This window comes from Eurosta solidaginis, chromosome X (assembly GCF_040869045.1).
Source record: "Eurosta solidaginis isolate ZX-2024a chromosome X, ASM4086904v1, whole genome shotgun sequence".
NCBI classification, from domain to species: Eukaryota; Metazoa; Arthropoda; class Insecta; order Diptera; family Tephritidae; genus Eurosta; species Eurosta solidaginis.
Window position 1 is genome coordinate 123,748,203 of NC_090324.1, and position 11,251 is coordinate 123,759,453.

General features: G+C 43.1%; 1 pseudogene; it reads left to right on the forward strand.

Annotated features, from left to right (window-relative positions):
• Nucleotides 1–1,542: 1,542 nt before the first annotated feature.
• On the forward strand, nt 1,543–2,284 carry LOC137235126 (nucleoporin Nup43-like; annotated as a pseudogene).
• Nucleotides 2,285–11,251: the final 8,967 nt, after the last annotated feature.

Here is an 11,251-nt window from a genome sequence, read left to right on the forward strand (position 1 = left end):
CAATGTACATAGGTATATACAAATGTACATGTAATTTTTTCTTGTTTACGAGTTTTAAAGTGTTATTTCCTTGAAATTCGCGTTATTTTGTTTTATAATAAATTATTAAGTGTTTGGGACAAATAAGAACTATAGCTGTTGTTTTCTTGGTAAAAAATCTACCAACTACTACTATTTTCATTTTTTTTGTGTCTACCAACATTTTCCTCTTAAAAGGTTCGCGTACTGGTAGATATTTACCGGCAGCAAAGACAAAAAAGAAAAAACAATGCTCGGGAACATTCATACACACATACGTATATTGAATGGAAACTCCCATGAATTGGGACAACGGGATGACATCGTACGATTTTTTCCCGTTGCGTTTTCTTTCATCTCCTAGAGCGCGAGGCGTGCGTACGCATATCGAGACAAAAAGGTAAGTGCTTCATAAATTGGGAATTTGATTACTAATGATTCTTTCTTTGCAGGGTTTTTTTTTTTCAACGTCACAGTGATACTAATACATATAGTGGCAGTCACAGCACAGGATGTGGAAACAATTGCACTCACATACTTCACGTGAGACCCAAATGTCTGTAAATTAGATTATCATCACCGAGGTTATACACTATGCCCACGAATCAACAACAAACTTCCGCGAAACCACGTGCAATGGCGTGGAGATGATACTCGCGTTCATCCCATTGCCCAAATTATTTTTAATTTCCTTTTAAACAAACAACTGCCGGAAAAAGTACCAAAGCAAGAAGCGAAATTTGGAAATTTTCGCAGAAATTTTCGGCTTTGCCTTGGCTAGTGAGTTGCCATTTTTTTGTGCATCGGTTTGCAGAACAATAGATCTTTTTTTAAGAAACGAAATACACCTCAAAGTTGGACGTACAAATTATTCTATACCTCTGCTAGCAATGCGGCAGCAGTCTGTGCATGCATACATATAAATTGGTATATTTAAGTGGGCTGTGAATTACTAACTTGATAATTAGTATATTTGCATTCAACTCAGGTCAAGTAATAGATTTTTCAATGCCACTGCACGATGTTTCATCACCATTTTGGTGACCTACGAAGAAAATTTTGGGCACAGCGCAGAAATGTCGACTGGAAGAGCAGGATCCTCTGCACCTGGTGGCGGCGTAGACGCCAACTATTATTATTACTATTTTTTTTCATTGGGAGTCGTTATATAAACGATTGAACAAGCTGGATAAAATGACCGATGTATTAGATAACATTAGCATATTGTCCGCTTGTAAAGCATTATAAGATGCTATGCATTGGAGTTGGTGAGGATGTGGGTATATGACACGATCTTCTAGTTAATAGTTTTAAAAAGCAGTCACATTGTTTTCCCAAAAGAAAAACGTTAACACAAGATGATCTTGGCTCCGAAATTTTACCAGCTGGTTGGAATGAAAGAGGTAGGAGATATGCCTTATGCTATTTTCCCTAACCTAAAATAGACAAAAGCGGCTTGATATCAGTGTTTTTGCCATTGGTTTTTGTACCGAAATAAAAGGATTGTTTTATAATAAAACTTCAATGAACACAAGAGTAAATAGGTTTTTTTTTTTTCGTTGCGGAGAAAATATCCAAAATACAATGGCTTCCGGACAAGGTGGAAGCAAGCGCCAGGTTCTTGACTGGCACTTGGGACATACCAATCCATCCAATTTTGTTCGCATGTGGAGATTGCAGCAAAATCAATACGCCGATGACTTTAATGAATTTGTACCACAGTGCAGTGACAAGCAATCTTTAGTAGCGACATTACGGGCATGGAATTCATAGAAAATGATTTTTGTGCAGTTAGCGGTGCGGATGGTCGTAAAAGCATACTAGAGGTAAAGCGCGCAGTTGAAGAAGATCTTTTGAAGCAGAAACCGCAAAGTGACATTTTCCACAAATTTGATGACAGCGGAGATGCAGCCCCATGCACTGGTATTTCAACGTATGAAAAGGAGATAGCTACTGTTCGCGAAGATGGACGTTTCAATATCGTCAATGCTAATGGTGTGCACACTGTATAGTGACATTTATATCGCACTATCGGTGCGGATAGTATATCGCTTACGGCTGTAAAATATATTAACCCGCATGAGATGCTTACAGCAACTCGTATGGATGGCATACGCATGTTTGTTGTACGTGCTGCAGTGGGTGAAGTAGCTGTGACTGCTTTTATGACGTCTTGCGAGGAATAGAAACGTTCCAATTATGTGTCTGCTCTCTTTCACATCCCACACAAGCTGGGTTACGGGACTCTGAGCACATTAGTACCTGAAGCATTATTAATATCTGACAGTTTATCGGAAAGAACTCGTTGACCAGGTAATTATAAACCCAGTAGCATTGAATTTGATGACGAATTAGTTTCTCAGTCTTGTTTTGAAATTTGCAGGTGTGTACAGGAAATACATACGAGGCAACTACACAAACAATTGCAGATCAAGGATCACGTTCCTCAAACTACCGAGATGCATTAGCGATTGGACCGACATTGCGACCAAGAACGTAAGTCGAATTTAATTTGGTGGAAACGACCAAGTTAGTTTATAATAAGTTCTTTTATACTGGTTTTAAAACGGTTTGACAAGCCAATCTAATGTAAACGCACGCATGTCATTTTCAGTCAAAAATGTCTCATGCACATACAACTTGTATGAGAGCAAGCCAAATTGAATTTGCTGCATGAAATCCTAACTCGATTTCCAATTTTTGTTCTGCGTGACATTATTATTTGATGTTTGCACACATGCTTTACATTGTCGCAACACATGCTTATTTGGGTTGGGGCAAAAAACGCAGATTGTTTGCGTGCGCAAAAAAAAAAAACGCAGTGCGGTTTCATTAGGTTGGCTTGTGACCTATAAGGCGGATTTACATTACAATTATATGCCCTTCAAATTAAACTCTTTTGTACCAATAAAAAAATTGAATTGTGCGAATAAATATTGATTTGACAAATGTAGAAATTGCACACAACTTAAAAAAAAAAAATGTCGCATCGGAAGTATCATATGAAATAATCATATTAGCAGATCGCTATATATCTGATCACGACTCAGAAAATGTCAAACTAAATCAGATATCAGATCAAGTAAACTCGAAAAATGCATTTAAAGCTTTTTATAGTAAAAGTTATGGAGCTTAGGTCAGTTAATTTAGTCTGCTTAGATGTGATCTCTGTATCGTGTGACGTCATAACAAAACAGCTGTATAAAACGGCGCATCTGTTAACATCGTCATTGACGGTTGGAATTATTGAGCGTCAGATAATGAAATATCTAAACAGGTCGGAAAGTTCGACAAAATGCGTATGAAAATGCTTTTAAATGTAAAAATTATAGCGCTAAGACCAGTAAATGGACTAAGCAGAGATGAGATATTAGATCCCATATTATCATGTTAAACCAAAACCAAAGCTTTTTAAAGTATATCACTTGAGAAATCATAGCAAATCGTATTAAATGAAGTCACGTCGTATCATGTGTGTCCAAATCAGTTGATGCCAGATCATATGATTCAATTTGAAACAATATTCGCCCATATGGCGATGTCAAGGGAAGCTACCGCGGTAGGGGATGTCGACTGTCAAAAGGCTAGGTATGCCTTTTCGTCTGTTTTTCCACTAAGGCCATCCACTTAGAAGCCACTAGTGACCTTAGTACCCCAGGCTTCCTCGCGGCCTTTTCGCGTTTTATCGCGAGAAGAGGATGTCCGAAGAACATCTACTCCGACAATGGTACGAACTTTGTCGGAGCTTCCAGATCTCTACGATCGGAATTCAAAGCCTTTCTGGCCGAAAGCCGAGACAAAACCGTCTCAAAGTACAACCATCAAGCATTAAGCTGGCATTTTATTTCCGCCGCTGCTCCACATATGGGCGGCTTGTGGGAGGCGGGAGTGAAGAGCTTCAAAAACCACTTCAAAAAGATCGCATCTCCCCATAAGTCTAATCACAACAACAATTTTCCAACGTACCAAAAGTCCTGCCACAAAATAACCGATCTCGGCAGGTAATCGTTTACGTAGAACTTTTTATTTTCGTTCAAATTATTCAAAAAAAAAAAACTGAACAAATGGCGCAGAAAATATTCGCGTTCTCAGTTACTATATTTCTCTACTCAAAAATTTATTTCCTGTTTAAGTTCTTCAGAAATTTTTCAAAAGTGATTGATTTGGTCAGTATCGCCTCCTAATGTTAGTTGGGTGGGCTCGGCAATTCAATACTTTAAAATTATCGCAGTATACGTTTACAGTGCGAAAATACTGAAATATTGGTAGATTTTGGGCCTCGGTGGTAGTAGTAGTAGAAAATGAAAATGGGCCAGAAAAGTTAGTAAACCTACCAATGCGGTAAAGTCCGTGCACTGACTGTCCATATACTTATACCAACGTATTATGTACATATATATGCCGAGTTTAAATGTACATTATATTAGGGATGTATAAAAAGATGCAAACGGGTACCCAAAAACCCGAGTCTGAGGAATCGGTATCGGAGCCAAATACCCTTCGGGAACCGTGCCTTTTGATAAAGGCCATCAATAAAACAGGACTACAAGAGTACTTGGGAAAAGTTGAACAAATAAGCGGAGGGCAATACCACCAAATAAAAAATTATACGTTTTATAAATCTCTCCCCTCTTCCAAAACGAACATATTTTTTCTTTATTGGCATTCAATTTTGCTGTCCAGACATTTTTTTTGCGGCGGGCAGGAAAATTTCTGGGTTTTTAGCACCAACAACACAAGTAATAGCGACTCAAAAGAACCCACGCTATACACTTTCTACACGGTTCGGTACCTAAATGTGCGAACCGAAAATCGTATATGCTAATTTTTCTGCAGCATTAGTGTGCCCGTGGCCAGCTAAAACGCTACCGGGTGACACAAAATAAAAAAAATAAAGCACTAAAGACCCAGGCACATAACGTGCGGGGAAAGAGGCCATGCACATAATGCGCGCCACATCTGAATATTTTTTTTTATGCAGCGACGGATGTTTCCCTTTATGTGCGCGCTAATAAAATTTCCCAAATCCCAATAATACAATTAGGGACCACTCGCCCCCGCATTTTCTCGACCCAGTCAAACATGTTGCATTTCTTTCAGGAAAATGGGTGGCTTTGCCGCTATGCAACGAAACGCTGCCAAGAACGTCATGCGTTATACGTCGGAATCCCGCGCTTGTTTTAAGCAACATCCCATACGCCTGTGCCCCATCTTTCGGGCCAAAAAACCCGAGGAGCGTCTTTACTTAGCGATCCGCGGGAGCTGCTGTGGAAATTGCTTGGCTCTAGACCACCGATCTAACGCGTGCCCAAGCCAAGGCCGATGTAAAAAATGAGGCGAAAAACATCACACGATGCTTCACATCTCCTCGATTGATGAAGAGGGACAGCTACTCCACGAAGCCCGCTCCAAGCCATGGAGTGTACAAGTTGAGGAGGAGCTGGAATCACCCCGTGAGCGGATTGACGACTCCATATCGTTATGTGCGTCAGATGCTGGAACGGAGACTGGGCCTCTTTGTCCAGATCGAATCCACCGAACCGGAGCGGAGACTCGGACTCTTCGCCCGAACATAACGCCTACAGCCAAATCATTTCGACCACTTCTGCAGCACGAGAGGAAGCGGCTCCAACAAGGGACAGCGACAGTCCAGCGCCATACATATAACGGCCGAGCGGAGACCCGGTTTCTTCGACGGCAACCCAGGAACCCCCAACGGAGACGACATTCGCGCGACCGCAGAGCGGAGACACGGCCTCTTCGCCTGCACCAACGACATCAGCCACAAGATCGCAGCCACGGAGGCAACACGCTGCAGCTCACCACCGTGTCCACCTTCCGGTCAGGGCTCGTAGCCCAGCATCCAACGGCCACCGCCACCATGATACCAACGGTAGCGATCACACCCACCGCGGTCGTGAAGATAGAAGCTGGGGGCGGCTACACCTCGTCCGGGCCTTAATTGACGGATGCTTCCCCACCACCGTGATAGCATATGAGCTCGCCCAGGAGCTCCAACTCCCCGCCAGCAACATTGGCGGGCAAGCAGGATGCCTACTACGCATACGAGGAAGACACGGCCAAAATAAACGAATTGCAACCCATGCGGCGGTCGTGTCCAATTTTCGGCGAATGGCCCCCACGACCAGCGTCGACAGCGCCATCGCATCCCCGTACGCACATCTCCGTCTGGCGGATCCACAGTTTTATTCATCCGCCCCGATCCGCCTCGTACTAGGGACAGACGAATATGCCGAAATAATGCTACCAGGGATTCTGCCCACCACGTTTGGCCCTTTGCTGGCTCAGAGTACCATCTTCGGTTGGGTACTCTCGGGCACAACCAAGGCCTAACATGAAAATGTTCGGTAACGACCGAAATCCATGAATTTTTACACTTTTTCATTTTTATTGAATTTTCTTCATACAAAATTCACAGGCATAGAATTTCCAATGAATTTATAATAAACGGCAAGAAATATGAACACGTATATCTTCTTACTTCTTTTCGCAATCCCTAGCTCTAGGCAAACCTGGCTCACGCCTTACACCATAACGGGAAAATTGGTGAATGACCGAGGCAGCAGCAACCAAGCTCCCACACTGCGCAAACCATTTTGCGTGCCGATAAGCCGGCGGGCTGGCCGGCATTATGTTAAGTTAGATATAGTTAATTATAAGTTTTTTATTTTTTTTCTCTTCTTCACGGTCGGTGATCCTTGGCGGACTGTGATGTTGCGTACCGCAAGGGGGGCGGCATGTTTAGGGCCAATGCCTAACTTCTATCTGATTGACGGCGCCCCTCCCTAACGTTTTAATAATATTTCCAGCCACCCACACTCACGCCGCATTTGTGTGCATGCATGCACATGCATGAATTTCATACGCATGCACGTGTGTGTGCGGGTTGTCAGCACCCATGCACGTATATGTGGGGGTTGTTGTGTGTGTGGCTTTTTTCCCCTCCTTAATATCAGAGGACTTTTCCGCGGCATAGCGGTTGTCCTCAACGGGATAACCGGCCTCTTTCTCGATTGACCGCCAAGCAGTTCACATCGCCCAGGATCATCACCGCCAGCATTTTTTACGTTAAGGTAACATTATACCTATTGTATATTTTTCTTTTCCCTTTGGAATTAAACATTATTTTATAACGAGGAAATCCTCCTGTGCGTTCTTTATTTATTTCGAGTGACCCATCCATTCCGAGATCGACCCGTGTGCGCCTACCCACTGCCGGTTTCAGAGCTTCAAAAGCCACTTCAAAAAGATCGCATCTCCCCATAAGTACACCATGGAGGAGTTCCAAACCATTTTGTGCAGGATTGAGGCGTGCCTCAACTCGCGCCCACTCAGTCCAGGGTCGAATGACCCAACGGATCTGGAACCACTAACCCCAGGACATTTCCTAATGGGCAGCCACCTACTGGCTCCGCCAGAACCAGATGCTAGTGAGAGCGCTGCCTCGATGATAAATCGGTGGCAGAAACTCAAAGCCCTCCATCATACTTTCTGCAAGCGATGGAAGGTGGAATATCTATCTGAACTTCAAAAACGAGTGAAGTGGAAGCATCCCAAAGAAAACATACAAGTGGGAGATCTCGCCGTCCTCAAAGAGGACAACTTATCTCCCAACGAATGGAGGTTAGGTAGAGTCGTCAACGTCAATGACGATGTTAACAGATGCGCCGTTTTATACAGCTGTTTTGTTATGACGTCACACGATACAGAGATCACATCTAAGCAGACTAAATTAACTGACCTAAGCTCCATAACTTTTACTATAAAAAGCTTTAAATGCATTTTTCGAGTTTACTTGATCTGATATCTGATTTAGTTTGACGTCATAACAAAACAGCTGTGTAAAACGGCGCATCTGTTAACATCGTCATTGACGGTTGGAATGATTGAGCGTCAGATAATGAAATATCTAAACAGGTCGGAAAGTTCGACAAAATGCGTATGAAAATGCTTTTAAATGTAAAAATTATAGCGCTAAGACCAGTAAATGGACTAAGCAGAGATGAGATATTAGATCCCATATTATCATGTTAAACCAAAACCAAAGCTTTTTAAAGTATATCACTTGAGAAATCATAGCAAATCGTATTAAATGAAGTCACGTCGTATCATGTGTGTCCAAATCAGTTGATGCCAGATCATATGATTCAATTTGAAACAATATTCGCCCATATGGCGATGTCAAGGGAAGCACCGCGAAAAAAAACGTTTATGAACGTCGGGTCATAGGAACTTCGCACATGTGCAGTAGTATGTGCGTCAAAATCTGAAAGGATGTTCATTGATTTTTAGTTGATGAACCTCAACGACGTATGCTCTTATCGACAAATAGCTGGCACTTCCACTATTTGCAAATGTCAATACTTCCAGTGATGTAACATTGATTTCAAGTAATTATCCTTTTCCGAAGCTGGCGTCCGTGGCAGACCGTGAGTCTGCGTCAGGGTTCTCGTGTCCTCGCTCTGGGTGAGCGAGTGAATTTTGGGTTAGATTTTTGGAGATTAAGAAAGATAATGGGCTGAAAGCCTTTAGGTTCTGTGGCAGATTGGTTCGCCTTTCTGCGGTAGGCTTTTATGATGTCCTCGTTAGGGGATAACGAGTGAATGGGGGTTTGATTTTGGAAATTGAAAATAAGTATTTTGTGGCAGATGGATGATCGTTGTAAGGGCTTTTCTGGTATCCTCGTTATGGGAGAACGAGTGAGTGGGAAGATTTTTTTTGAAAATTTTAAAAATTGAATGGGCCGGAGAATGCCCTTGGTTTCGGTGGCAGATGCGGATCTGCATTAGGGTTGTTGGTTGGCCTCGTTCCGGGTGAACGAGAGCTGGGGTTGAATTTTCTGAAAGGAGGGATGTGGAGGAACGGACGGATTGTTAGGAGGAACTCGTGGTCCTCCCACAATCGATCTCCGTAGGGAGCAGGATAAGTTTGACCAAAGGTCGTCTGACTTGACCCTTCTCGCTCAATCATTCCAACCGTCAATGACGATGTTAACAGATGCGCCGTTTTATACAGCTGTTTTGTTATGACGTCACACGATACAGAGATCACATCTAAGCAGACTAAATTAACTGACCTAAGCTCCATAACTTTTACTATAAAAAGCTTTAAATGCATTTTTCGAGTTTACTTGATCTGATATCTGATTTAGTTTGACGTCATAACAAAACAGCTGTATAAAACGGCGCATCTGTTAACATCGTCATTGACGGTTGGAATGATTGAGCGTCAGATAATGAAATATCTAAACAGGTCGGAAAGTTCGACAAAATGCGTATGAAAATGCTTTTAAATGTAAAAATTATAGCGCTAAGACCAGTAAATGGACTAAGCAGAGATGAGATATTAGATCCCATATTATCATGTTAAACCAAAACCAAAGCTTTTTAAAGTATATCACTTGAGAAATCATAGCAAATCGTATTAAATGAAGTCACGTCGTATCATGTGTGTCCAAATCAGTTGATGCCAGATCATATGATTCAATTTGAAACAATATTCGCCCATATGGCGATGTCAAGGGAAGCACCGCGAAAAAAAACGTTTATGAACGTCGGGTCATAGGAACTTCGCACATGTGCAGTAGTATGTGCGTCAAAATCTGAAAGGATGTTCATTGATTTTTAGTTGATGAACCTCAACGACGTATGCTCTTATCGACAAATAGCTGGCACTTCCACTATTTGCAAATGTCAATACTTCCAGTGATGTAACATTGATTTCAAGTAATTATCCTTTTCCGAAGCTGGCGTCCGTGGCAGACCGTGAGTCTGCGTCAGGGTTCTTGTGTCCTCGCTCTGGGTGAGCGAGTGAATTTTGGGTTAGATTTTTGGAGATTAAGAAAGATAATGGACTGAAAGCCTTTAGGTTCTGTGGCAGATTGGTTCGCCTTTCTGCGGTAGGCTTTTATGATGTCCTCGTTAGGGGATAACGAGTGAATGGGGGTTTGATTTTGGATATTGAAAATAAGTATTTTTTGGCTGATGGATGATCGTTGTGAGGGCTTTTCTGGTATCCTCGTTATGGGAGAACGAGTGAGTGGGAAGATTTTTTTTGAAAATTTTAAAAATTGAATGGGCCGGAGAATGCCCTTGGTTTCGGTGGCAGATGCGGATCTGCATTAGGGTTGTTGGTTGGCCTCGTTCCGGGTGAACGAGAGCTGGGGTTGAATTTTCTGAAAGGAGGGATGTGGAGGAACGGACGGATTGTTAGGAGGAACTCGTGGTCCTCCCACAATCGATCTCCGTAGGGAGAAGGATCAGTTTGACCAAAGGTCGTCTGACTTGACCCTTCTCGGTTATGAGGTCGACTACACGTACTAGGTTATCTTCGCCGGGGTGTACGTTGACGACTCTACCTAACCTCCATTCGTTGGGAGATAAGTTGTCCTCTTTGAGGACGGCGAGATCTCCCACTTGTATGTTTTCTTTGGGATGCTTCCACTTCACCCGTTTTTGAAGTTCGGATAGATATTCCACCTTCCATCGCTTGCAGAAAGTATGATGGAGGGCTTTGAGTTTCTGCCACCGATTTATCATCGAGGCAGCGCTCTCACTAGCAACTGGTTCTGGCGGAGCCAGTAGGTGGCTGCCCGTTAGGAAATGTCCTGGGGTTAGTGGTTCCAGATCCGTTGGGCCATTCGACCCTGGACTGAGTGGGCGCGAGTTGAGGCACGCCTCAATCCTGCACAAAATGGTTTGGAACTCCTCCATGGTGTACTTATGGTTCGAAGGACCAATGTTCGGCCTGGGTGCGTCTGAAACCGGCAGTGGGCAGGCGCACACGGGTCGATCTCGGAATGGATGGGTCACTCGAAATAAATAAAGAAGAACGCACAGGAGGATTTCCTCGTTATAAAATAATGTTTAATTCCAAAGGGAAAAGAAAAATATACAATAGGTATAATGTTACCTTAACGTACAAAATGCTGGCGGTGATGATCCTGGGCGATGTGAACTGCTTGGCGGTCAATCGAGAAAGAGGCCGGTTATCCCGTTGAGGACAACCGCTAAGCCGCGGAAAAGTCCTCTGATATTAAGGAGGGGAAAAAAGCCACACACACAACAACCCCCACATATACGTGCATGGGTGCTGACAACCCGCACACACACGTGCATGCGTATGAAACGCATGCATGTGCATGCATGCACACAAATGCGGCGTGAGTGTGGGTGGCTGGAAATATTATTAAAACGTTAGGGAGGGGCGCCGT